We start from the raw sequence: 12,403 nt of genomic DNA, 5'->3' as shown, positions 1-12,403 counted from the left end.
GACAGCCGCAAACAATGAATTTTTAACTGAGGAATTGCCAGATTTAGAAATGAACGAAGAACTAACTGACATCAACTCAGTGCAAAAACAAGACACTGATTATGTCCACGACGGACGAGTTTTCTCGCTGATAGTACTTTTTAGCCTTATTTCTTTTTATGCTACGATCATTATTGCTTTTTACAGCAGTGGATACGAACATATGCATGGAGACACAATTGATTGGATCTGTATTGTTCTTTTTTTAATTTCCACGATCATAATGATGTATGTCTTGCGACAAAACAGATCTTGGAAATGGTTGGACTTCGTTAGAAGCCCTCGGGAACCATCATCACCCGTGATTAATGGAGAACGTCAACCACTTCTGTCAAATTCACCAATTCACGTAAGCGGCCAAACTTCTTCTGAACCCATTATCGGCATATATATCTTCGGACTTTTCAACATTTTACTCTTAATCACTTATATCATAATCTTTGGAAGATGTGTTGCGGTTCTATTAACAGGATTATACACATATCGAGAAATTATGTTTATTATATCAAACTGTTTGCAGGTGAGTTTCGTCTGTGTTCAGATGACATTCTTTATAGTCTTCAAAAGTGCATCATTCAAGAACTGCTCCTGGTTCCAATATGCTTTTATCATAATCATTTCTGCAAATGTACTTGCTTGGATGACAAGCGTCGCAAAGGAAACATCCATTGTACTTGGAATTGAAGTGGAATATCAAGAAATGGATTGGCCACTGATCAATTTACAGCCAGCAAACAAATCTAATATTAACGATGACGTTGTTTTGTGCTACAAGCAGATGCTGGCAGATCCTCCAGTCAATCCATTTATTAGCCTACATGTTTTCTTAACCATCTTACAACCTTTTTCAAATGAATACAATATATTGGCTGTAAGTATTCTTCTACACTACTGGAATGGTTTGTATTCAACAGAAATATACACTACATGCAATACTAGAAGCAACAATAAAGCTAATAGCAGAACCGACACTGCAGGCAACTCTAGAAGCATTAATAATACCACAGGCGACACTAGAGGCAACACTAAAAGCATTACTACTAACACTACTGGCAATAGTAGAGGCAACATTGCAATATTAGAAAAAAACTCCAGAGCCAACAATACAGTGACTACCAGAGCCACCACTACAGGCAACAAAAGCATAACTGATACCAACACAAGCGAAGGCAACACTGAAAGTATTACTAATAATAGCACTATTGACAATAGCAGAGGCAACAATGGAAGCAATACTAGAGGAAACATAATCAACTGCAACATTAATGGGAGACTGAATGAAGGAAACATTTACACAGACGTGAGACTCGACCACACTGCATGCGAAGGGATTCAACCAAATAGTTGCTTATTCATCACCTTAATTCTATTTTTCTTTCTTCTAGGTATATCTGTATTTGTAGTGAGTATACTTCAAGTATATGTATTGTCCAAACGTAATGTTTACTTTGCTGTTAAAATGTTCCTCCTATTCCCACACTGTACTATAGAGTTAGTAGTTGCAGGACGTGCAACGAAATACTTAAATCAAAACCGACAGACAGTTTGTAAATCACTTAATAGAAGTGAAATATTGCTTATTCTCTCTGTAATTAGTATAATTTTGTTAAGTATTTGCAATTGCGTATCGGGGGCAGGTTTTTTTATTTTTGCTAAGAATCCGACAATGAGTGCCAGTGCAAATACGGTTTGTGTTATGGTAACGGCAATGCTAGATACAATAGAAGTATGCATACAAACTATGCTCATCCTAAAATCGCGGCGAACTAGCAGTGTCGACGAAGGCGCTGTAGTTGCACTGCGACAATGTTTGATTTTTTTGATGATTTCAAACATCAGTAATTGGATGAGAGATATCTTTTTTACTACAGATATCACAGTTTACATGTCACGTAACAAAGATTTACTTTTCGGAAAATCAATTATTTTAATGAACATTCTATTTTCTCCATTTGCTGCATTTTACCGCTATAGTTCCGTAGATTTACTCTACCAATTTAATAAATTATTAAAACTACAAAATACAAGATACAATAAAAGATAATAGGTAATTAATAAAGTATATAATTCAGATTAAATTAATAAGAATATTACAATTTCAGGAGTTTAAGTCATTCCACAACGACATGGGATGAAATGAACCATGGCTTCAGGGTAGCTCATTTACTTTTTCCGAAAGATGCAATGGGTCCTTCATTTTAAGTCCGTATCCGTTTGGGAGAGTAAACTCTAAAATCAATAAGCCTTTGAAACACCTAATTTTGTCAAACTTTTAGGGGCTTCTTCCTCTGGACATCCAGAAGTATAAAATAGAGGGGGCCCAGGAAGGGACTTTGACAGAAGGAGCGTCTATATGCCTACAAAAAAAATAAGAAAATAATATATATAAGGAAAATCACTATTATATCACCTCAGATGGTCGGAAATGGCACTCTCAGACTTAAAATTTGAATGAAATTTTCTTTTATTTCTCCAATTTTTTACAATTTGAAAAATTACATCTAGCCTCCCGCCTTGCCCTCTCTAAAACCCCCACTTTCTATATTTTTGGGCAAGTATTCCCGCTACATCCACTTTGCTTCCTTCAAGGACATTTGCCTCCTCCTCAGGGACCTCGGAACCCCCGTCGGCAAATCTTGGCCCCACCTTGTCCAGGAGATCTGCGGTGCCGGATCCAAGAATTCGCAGTAAGTGGGGGAAGGGGCAGGGAAGGACTTGGACTTTCACAAATATAGGGTCTATGCCAACTCAACCCTAACAAACATGCATGATGGCCGGAAATTGTACTCTCAGACGTAAATTTTAATATGGTTTTATTTTTCTCCCCATTTTCACATATTTAATTATAGAAGAATGGGAGATGGGGGGGGGGGGGGCTTGAATACGCCACTGATCTTGTTAATGAGATTTCTTAACATTTAACTTTTTATTAGGCCTAAGTTTTGGGATTTTTGGAATCATATGGAATTTTTTATTTTTCCTATCAATAAGTAAACAAATATTCTGCTAATGGCCTAATATTATAAGATTACAGCTGTGATTGAGGGCTGTTTATTTCTTCAAAGTAAAATACCCATTGGAAATTAGTATACCGGTAGTAGTTTTAATTCTTCTGTTAAGGCTATTGTTTAAAGACATTTTTATCTTTTTCCAAAAATAATATGGTCCATTTTTAGCTAAATCTCTTGATATGTGTCCCATATCAAGATATGCTCTTTGCTTCAGTACGTATAGGGTTAAAGTTGAGCAAGAATATTGCACCTACCTGCCAGGAAATGTCGCACCATCTCATACTTTGCAAATGCTTTTCATTGTGTTGTTTTAATTTGACAATTAGAAGTTCAATAAAATTCATCCAAAATACTTTACTTTTACCAAATTACACATCGCCTGAAAACAAAGAAGTTAAAAATCAACGCCTTTATTCTTTTAAGTATGAGTTATAGGCTACTCGATTATTTTCTGGGTAATACAAATAAAATAAAGACAATTGCCCTGTATAGATAGTATAATACATACCGTACTCCAGTCCAAATATCGAAATACACGCCATCGTGTTGGGATTCAATATTTCGATGATGTATGTCTTTTGATTTAGTTTAGTTAAGGGGGAGGCAAATTATTAGCCACTTGGCATGACCACTCTGTGGCTATATCTGGCCTCCACATGTTGTCCACCGAATTTTCATAAATAAAAAAAAATAAACTTAAAAACAAGTCTGATGCGCCCGATTTTATAATTGCGCCAGGAATGATGAGAAACCCTCTTACCTCGTTAAATTGTATCATGAGATGTGTATAAGAGACAGGTACTATAGAGTTAGTAGTTGCAGGACGTGCAACGAAATACCTAAATCAAAAAAGAAAATAGAGAATTCTACTCAAATTTTGAGTCTAAACTAATAAAATAAATAACTAGAAACTAACTAATGAAATAAACTTTCTTACCTCAGAGCCAACCATGATAGGGCTGAGGTAGTATAGATCCTCCATCTGTAAAAGCCCCTCTTTGGGCCCCATCTATTTAAAATTCCTGGATCCGCCACTGCTGTATTCTTGGGAAGAATTATTTATTTCATTTATCGCTGCGGATCGCAAAGTGGTTTTCTATTGTACATTGTATTGCTTAGTTGCTATGCAAAGCGCGTAGCAAAAAAAATCATGATATCGTGACAGGTCTGTTTCACAGAACAAAATCACGACAAAAAGACACTATTTCAGAGTAACATTTAAAAAAAAATCAAACAATAACAAAAAAAATATTTTTCTTCTAACGAATGTCAGTTCAATTGTTGGCTAATTAATTTGTAGTTGTTTTTGTCATTTCATGGTCAAGTTGTACACCAAACATCAAGTCATTTCAGTTCCAAATTATATAAAGTATACTGTATTGGATTGGATCTATTTAGTGTAAACACCAATGAAAGCTCACAAAAGTCTAGAAGAAGACTTATTTCCATTGGGGTCCTTCTGGTGGTGATTGAGCAGTACACCGGCAGACAATCCCCTACTCTTTTCCAAAGAGTGCACATACAGCGGCCGACTGAGCTGCTCTTTAAAAAATGTTACATTATAAAAATGGATCTTTAAAACACAGATGCTATGAAGAAGCATAAATGTACAATAATTGAATTAAACTTTAATTGTAAAATTGTAAATGTAATCTAAGAATTGTAAAACCTAAATATAATGTAAGAAGTAAATTAAAAGATAACCAATTGCTTGTATTTCGTTTCGCCAATTAAAAATTCAGCGTGGTCTCTCAATATTTTTATTTTCATCTGAAACAAAACTGATTTCGTCCAATAAGCTCAGTCAAAGTGTTGTGTTCATTTGAACAGCTAATCAAGGAAAGAAGGGGAATTCATTTCAGAAATCCCTGTGAAATGCGAAATAGTTTTCTGCCGTTTTCTTTTGCTGCAATGGAAAAAGCTAATACGCCACATAGGCCTAACCTTCAAATAACAACTAAAGTGAAATAGTAGTGGAACTTTTTAAAATCCATGCTAACAATAATTGAACAAACAACAATAAGAAGGAGAAAATGAATTACAAAAACAAAACTGAATAATTAGGCAGGCGCATCCTCTGATGCAAAGGATCGAAGCAGAAAGATTGTTCCCCGTGCCCCTGGAGGAATAGTGCACATGAACGTGGTGACCGCGAGAAAACTGCTGGCGGTAGATGGATCAAAATTAGCCCGCGATGCCAACAGACGAGATGTTCATATATACGACAAGATCTTCGGGTTTTCATGGAATCCTACAACTTAATGTTGTACAAATACCGTATTATTGTAATTAAGCATAGTCTACATAACTAGGCCTAAAACTAATAGCTTAGTAATCTAATTAATATGTCTAGTAGTCGTATGTCATATTCTGGTGATGAAGGATAAGTATGATGATGATTTTTGTGCAGATCTGTAATTATTGTAACCTATAGGATACAATGATAGAAGGATAGGTTTTTTTAACTATACAAAAAAATCGGAAGAAGAAGAATCGAAATTATAGTAACAAACTAACGGGAAAAAAAAGAATTTTGTTTAGTGCAATCCCACTGAAGTGGAAACGTATATTGAAAGCAAAGAAATCCACCAACTCCTATGGTAACAATGAGTGTAAAGGTAACAAAATATTTGAAATGACATCAAATCAAGTGTATAGTGTAATAAAAAAAATTAAAATGTGTTACACCATTAGTGCAATCGAATTGGGATAATATTTTTGACATTAATATACCATGGGAAACAGTTTGGAAAAGAAAAATTACCATATTTACAAATAAAAAATTAGCACAATTCCACTTTAAATTGCTTCACATGATAATTCCAACCAACGAAAGATTGTATAAGTGGAGTCTAAGGGAGTTTATGTATTGTACTAATTGTCAGGTTACTGATATGGAAAAACATACGTTTGTAAGTTGTAAGAATGTGAGAAATCGCTGGACAAAAGTAAGGAACATGACATGACAAATACAGACTTATTTTATAACATTTTATTTAGAACTGACAACCTATTGTAGCAAGGGGCTTACTCTAGGTGCCTACTGTATTTTATAAGGCAAGGATTTTAGAATTAATACAATCAAAAAATAACATCGATGCCTTAACGTTGTTCAGAAACGAAATACACAGAAATGAACTGTAATTCATACATCTTGTACCATAGAGGAATTAGTTCCTCCATGCTTGTACTGTTATGTCAAAAAAGAATGTATGTATGTGTGCGTAGGTATGTGTATGTATGTATGTATGTATGTATGTATGTGTGTATATGTGTATGTATGTATGTATGTATGTATGTATGTATGTAATATATGTGTGTGTGTGTGTGTGTGTGTGAAAACTTACCGGACTTAAATGACTTTCAGTGTGCTTTGAGTCGGTCTATATGACGCAAAGAATTTTTTGTTTTGTTTTGTTTTAATATACTTTTAAAAAAAAGAAAAATAAATTAAAAACGTCAGCAAAAAGTGACAGAAAACTTTTGATATACGAAATAAGAAATTTTGTGACATCTTGCACAAAAAAAAAGAGTAAGTTAATTATAAAACAAAAGTATTAAAAAAAAACGGGGAAATATCACAATAATAGTCATTTTTGTCAAGTCATAGTTATTAATCTAGACTATAGGCTAGGGCAATTTTGTAAATATCTGTAATAGGTATTGTATAATGTAAATGATGAAAGCACGTCCGTACGGACAGTATGCGAATATTGTATTTTTGATGATAAAATTAGAAAAAATATTGAAAACTATACTGTAATGAATAAAGGTAGATAACCAACACAAAAGAGAGAAAAAAGGAATTTTGTTCAAAATAATAGACATTTCAAGGTAATGCTGGGTAATGTTTAAAGTAACTTAGTTTGCCATTTACTTTCATTAATTTACTATTATTTTTACGTTTGAATAGCAACTGAGACCAAAATATGGCTTATAATGTATTGTATTTAAATTGCTCAATTTTCATAAGTTAGAGACCACTCGACAAGATGGATATTTTTCATTATTCACTTTAATATGTCTATATATCTACACTATTTTACAGCCTTGCCATTCTTTAATATAGTTAAAAAACCCGTCCCCACAAGCCTAAATAGGTCACTTAAAATGGGTGTAGCGGCAGTTTGGCGCAGCGGTCGAGGTTTGGGCTTTCAATCCGTAAGATCGGGATTTCGAGTGTCCGCTGTGCAGACTCGCTTGTGTCCTTGGGCAAGGCACTTTAATTAGTTGCATCGCGTCAGTCCATCCAGCTGTATTAATGGGTACCAACAAACTGCTTGGGGTTAGCCCGCGACGGACTACCCACTAAACAATATTACGTTCTAAGAACGTTATAATGACGTTACGGTTTGGTGATAAAAACGTTATTTTGTAGAACCATATGTACGTACTTATAACCTAATTTCCAGGGGTGTACAACTCTCATCTCGTCCGCTTCAGAAACTGGGGATAAGCTCCAACCCTATAAGCAATAGCAGCTTGGAAAGGATTTATTTTTTTTAAATGGGTTCACTCTTGCATTGTCCCACACTGTTTGAAATCCTGCCTACGGCACTGTGTTGTACAGTGTCTTTGTATTTTTCTACCAAGCGTAAGATTTATTTATCATGCTTTGCTTTATTTGTGCAGTTAGTGATTAGCATAATATATTTTAAGATCGTAATAGAAGCAGAAAACTGTCAAAATATGCTTGCCTCCTACGAATAGCCGTGGGATTCTCCGCTAAATTCTTGATCAGGAATATCTTCTATTGATTTCTCTAAAAAGAGAGGATGTCATGTTTAAGTGAGACAGCTGCGAACACTAGATTATTTACTGAGGAATTTCCAGATTTAGAAATGAATGTAAGTGACATCAACTCAGCGCTACCAGATAGACGACCACAAGACAGTGATTATGTCCACGACGGACGAGTGTTCTCCCTGATAGTACTTATTAGCCTCGTTTCTTCTTATACTACGATAATTATTGCTTTCTACAGTGGTGGACATGAGCATATGCATGGAGACATTATTGATTGGATATGTATTATTCTTTTCTTAATTTCCACAATCATCATGGCACATATCTTGCGAAAGAACAGATCTTTGAAATGGTTGGACTTCATTCGAAGCCCTCAGAAGCCATCAACATCCATAATTAATGGAGAACGTCAACCACTTCTTCTCTCCAGTACAACTGTAAGCGGCCAAACCTGTTCCGAACCCATTATAGGCATTTATATCTTTGGAATTTCCAACATTTTACTCTTAATAACTTATATCATAATCTTTGGAAGATGTGTTGCGGTTCTATTAACAGAAATATACAAATTCCGAGAAACTGTGTTTATTGTATCAAGCTGTTTGCAGGTGAGTTTCGTCTGTGTTCAGATGACATTCCTTATAGCCTTCAGAGGTGCATCATTCAAGAACTGCTCCTGGTTTCAATATGCTTTTATCATAATAATTTCTGCAAACATACTTGCTTGGATGACAAGCGTCGCAAAGGAAACATCCGTTGTACTTGGAATTGAAGTTGAATATCAGAAAATGGATTGGCCACTGATCAACTTAACGTCACCAAACAAGTCTAGTATTCAAGATGACGTTATTTTGTGCTACAAGCAGATGCTGGCAGATCCCCCTGTAAAACCTTTTGTAGGCCTACATGTATTCTTAAGTATCTTACAACCTTTTTCAAATGAGTACAATATTTTGGCTACAAGTATTCTCCTGCACTACTGGGCTGGTTTGCATTCACCGAAAATATACACTAGATGCAATATTAGAAGCAACAATACAGTCAAAAATACAGACAATAGCAGAACCAACATTGCAGGCAACACTAGAAACATCAATAATACCACAAACGACACTAGCCGTAACGCTGAAAGCATTCCTACGAATACCGCTATTGACAATGTTAGAGCCAACACTGGGAGCAATTCTAGAGGCAACATAATCAACTACAACATTAATAGGAGACTTAATGAGGGGAACATTATTTACACAGACGCACACACTGCATGCGACGGGGTTTCACCAAGAGTGAATAGTTGCTTGTTCATCACCCTAATTTTAGTTATATTACTTCTATGTATATTTCTATTTGTAGTGAGTATACTTCAAGTATATGTATTGTCCAAACGTGATGTCTACTCGGCTGTAAAAATGTTCATCCAATTCACACACTGCACTATAGAAGTAGTAGTTGCAGGATTTGGAACGAAATACTTAAATCAAAACCGACAGACGGTTTTTAAATCACTTAATAGAAGTGAAATATTGCTTCTTTTTTCTCTTATTTTCATAATTTTGCAAACATTTTGCAGTTGCGTATCGGCAGCCGGTTTTTTGGTTTATGGTAAAAATATGACTATGACTGACATTGCAACACAGGTTTGTGTTATAATAACGGTAATGCTAAGTACAATAGAAGTTTGCATTCAAACTATGCTTATTCTAAAATCGCGGCGAACTAGCAGTGTCGACGATGGCGCTGCAGTTGTATTGCGACGCTGTTTGATATTGCTCATGATATCAAACATTACTATTTGGTTGAGAGATATCTTCTTTACTACAGACATTACTGTTTACATCATGTCGAAAAACAAAGATTTATTTTTCGGTAATTCACGTATTTTAATCGAAATAATGTTTTCCCCATTTGTTGCATTTTACCGCTATACTTCCATAGTTTTACTCTATCAATCTAATCAATTATTAACACAAAATAAGTAAATAATAAATTGTGTAATTCATATTCTAATAATAAAATTTCAGAAGTTTACGTCATTCCGCCACGACAAGGATAAAATGAAACGTAGCATTGGGGTAACCCTCCTAACTCTTCCGAATGATGCAAGAGCTTCTTTGATATGAGTTTTTAGTCTAAAAGACTATCAACACGAACTATGGGCATCTCGAACCAGCACCGATAATAAGGTTGTAGCTAGCACTCCGTTCCACTCGCCCAGTAAGATACAAGATTCTACAGACTGAAACTTTATTCCGTAATATTTATTTTTAATTACTTAATGATATGATTTTCGTTTCTCCAAAATCTAAGCGGAAACTGTGGTAATTTCAATTCATTTCATTTATTTCTCTCAAAAAATATACAAAAGACAAGAACAAACAGACACAATGAGAAACAACATAGAGAGGAAAACTAAAAAGCGAACTTAATCAACTATCGAGTGGTTTCCCCAGTGTGGTATTAGTCATCAGTACTTAAGGTGAATGACCAACGGACAAATATGTGGTAGTTAAGAAACACTATTAGTCTTCATGAACATTCATATATACCCTACTATTACCTTGTATATACTTGTTGTACATATGTGAAATAAACACTTTTAGACTAGACCTTAATTGATTCAGTTGTGTAATTATTATTGTCTTATACAAAACCCAGTACATATATAAAAATTATCAGCAATAAAGATAAAATATAAATCATTTGTCAGAAATTCAAATATTTAACAATTTAAAACTTTGTATTAAAATGCTATAATTAAGTAAAGGATTAAATAGTCAGTTAAATCTAACTTGGAAAATGAAACTTGAGAGATATGCGGAATGAACTAAACTTAAACAAAATATCGTTCCTGTGGTCGCTGGGCAGTCTGTTCCATGCGCGGGGAAAATGGTTAAAAACAGAATATTTAAAAAGCATTAGTTCTGGAGTATTGGTAAGCAAAAATAAGTTCATTGGAGTGCCGACAGTTGATCTTAATAAAATTAAAGACATCAATTGAATGTTCAATACATAAATTACACAAATAACAAAATTGATTCTCGACAGATTTAATGGTAGCAAAAAGGAACCCATACTCAATAATAGGGCGAACAAGAGCATTAAAGTCTATGAATTATAATAGGATTACTGGAGCAAACAATCCTCCTGATAAAACCAAGAAGGCGGGAAGCCTTGTTTGAAACATTATCAACATAAATATTCCAGGTTAAATCATTAGAAAAAGTTACACTAAAATATACGGTATTTAACAGGGTAACGTTCGAAATTGCAACATCACCAATAAAATATGTAACAGCATTTTGTCATGTATTCTTAAGTATATTACAACCTTTTTCCAATGAATACAATATTTTGGATACAAGTATTCTACCTAGATGCCATATTAGAACCAACAATACAGCAAATAAAACAGACAATAGCAGAACCAACATTGCAGGAAAAAACAGACAATAGCAGAACCAACATTGCAGGAAACTCTAGAAACATCAATAAACAGAGGACACTGAGGCAACGCTGAAAGCATTCCTAATATTAGGCCTAACACTACTGGCAATTGTAGCAGCAATGAATACAATATTTTGGCTACAAATATTCTACCTAGATGCCATATTAGAACCAACAATACAGCAAATAAAACAAACAATAGCAGAACCAACATTGCAGGAAACACTAGAAACATCAATAAACAGAGGACACTGAGGCAACGCTGAAAGCATTCCTAATATTAGGCCTAACACTACTGGCAATAGTAGCAGCAACACTAGAAGCCCCACTACAGGCAACATAATCAACTGCAACATTAATGGGAAACTGGATCAAGCAAACATTATTTACACATACGAGAAATTCGACCACATTGTATGCGATGGGATTCCACAAAGAGTGAAAAGTTGCTTATGAATCACCTTAATTCTATTTATGTTACTTCTAGGTATAGGCCTATCTGTATTTGTAGTAAGTATATGTATTTTCCAAATGTAATGTCTACTTTGCTGTAAAAATGTTCATTCTAATCACATTCAGCACTATAGAGGTACCGTAGTCTCGGACTCGGAACAAAATACAATAATCAATACCGACAGGCAACTTTTAAATCACTTGATAGAAGCGAAATATTGCTTCTTTGCACTTTTGAAGTATAATTTGCCAGATATTTGTAATTGCGTATCGGCGGCCGGTTTTTTTATTTTGTTTTATTTACGATAATAATCCGTCTTTGACTACCGTGCAATGCCGATTTGTGTTGTAGAAATGCTAAATACGATAGAAGTTTGCATTCCAACTATAATCATTCTAAAATCGTGGTGAACTAGAAGTGTTGACGAATGCGCTGTAGTTGCATTGCGACGCTGTTAAATTTTTTGATGATTTCAAACATCATTATTTGGCTGAAAGATATCTTTTTTAATACAGACATCAGTTTACATGTCATATAGACCTAACAACGGTGTACTTTTTGGAAATTCGATTATTTTAATCAAAATTATATTTTCCCCATTTGTTTCATATTACCACTATACTTCCGTAGTTTTACTCAGATTCAGATACAGAATCTACTAGTAAGAATTTTTGAATTTAAGTCATTCCACAATGACAGGGTATAAAAT

The sequence above is a fragment of the Anneissia japonica genome, unplaced genomic scaffold, assembly GCF_011630105.1.
Source record: "Anneissia japonica isolate Jap-2015-1 unplaced genomic scaffold, ASM1163010v1 scaffold287754_len4335492_cov202, whole genome shotgun sequence".
Taxonomy (NCBI): domain Eukaryota; kingdom Metazoa; phylum Echinodermata; class Crinoidea; order Comatulida; family Comatulidae; genus Anneissia; species Anneissia japonica.
Note: the sequence above shows the minus strand (reverse complement) of the source record.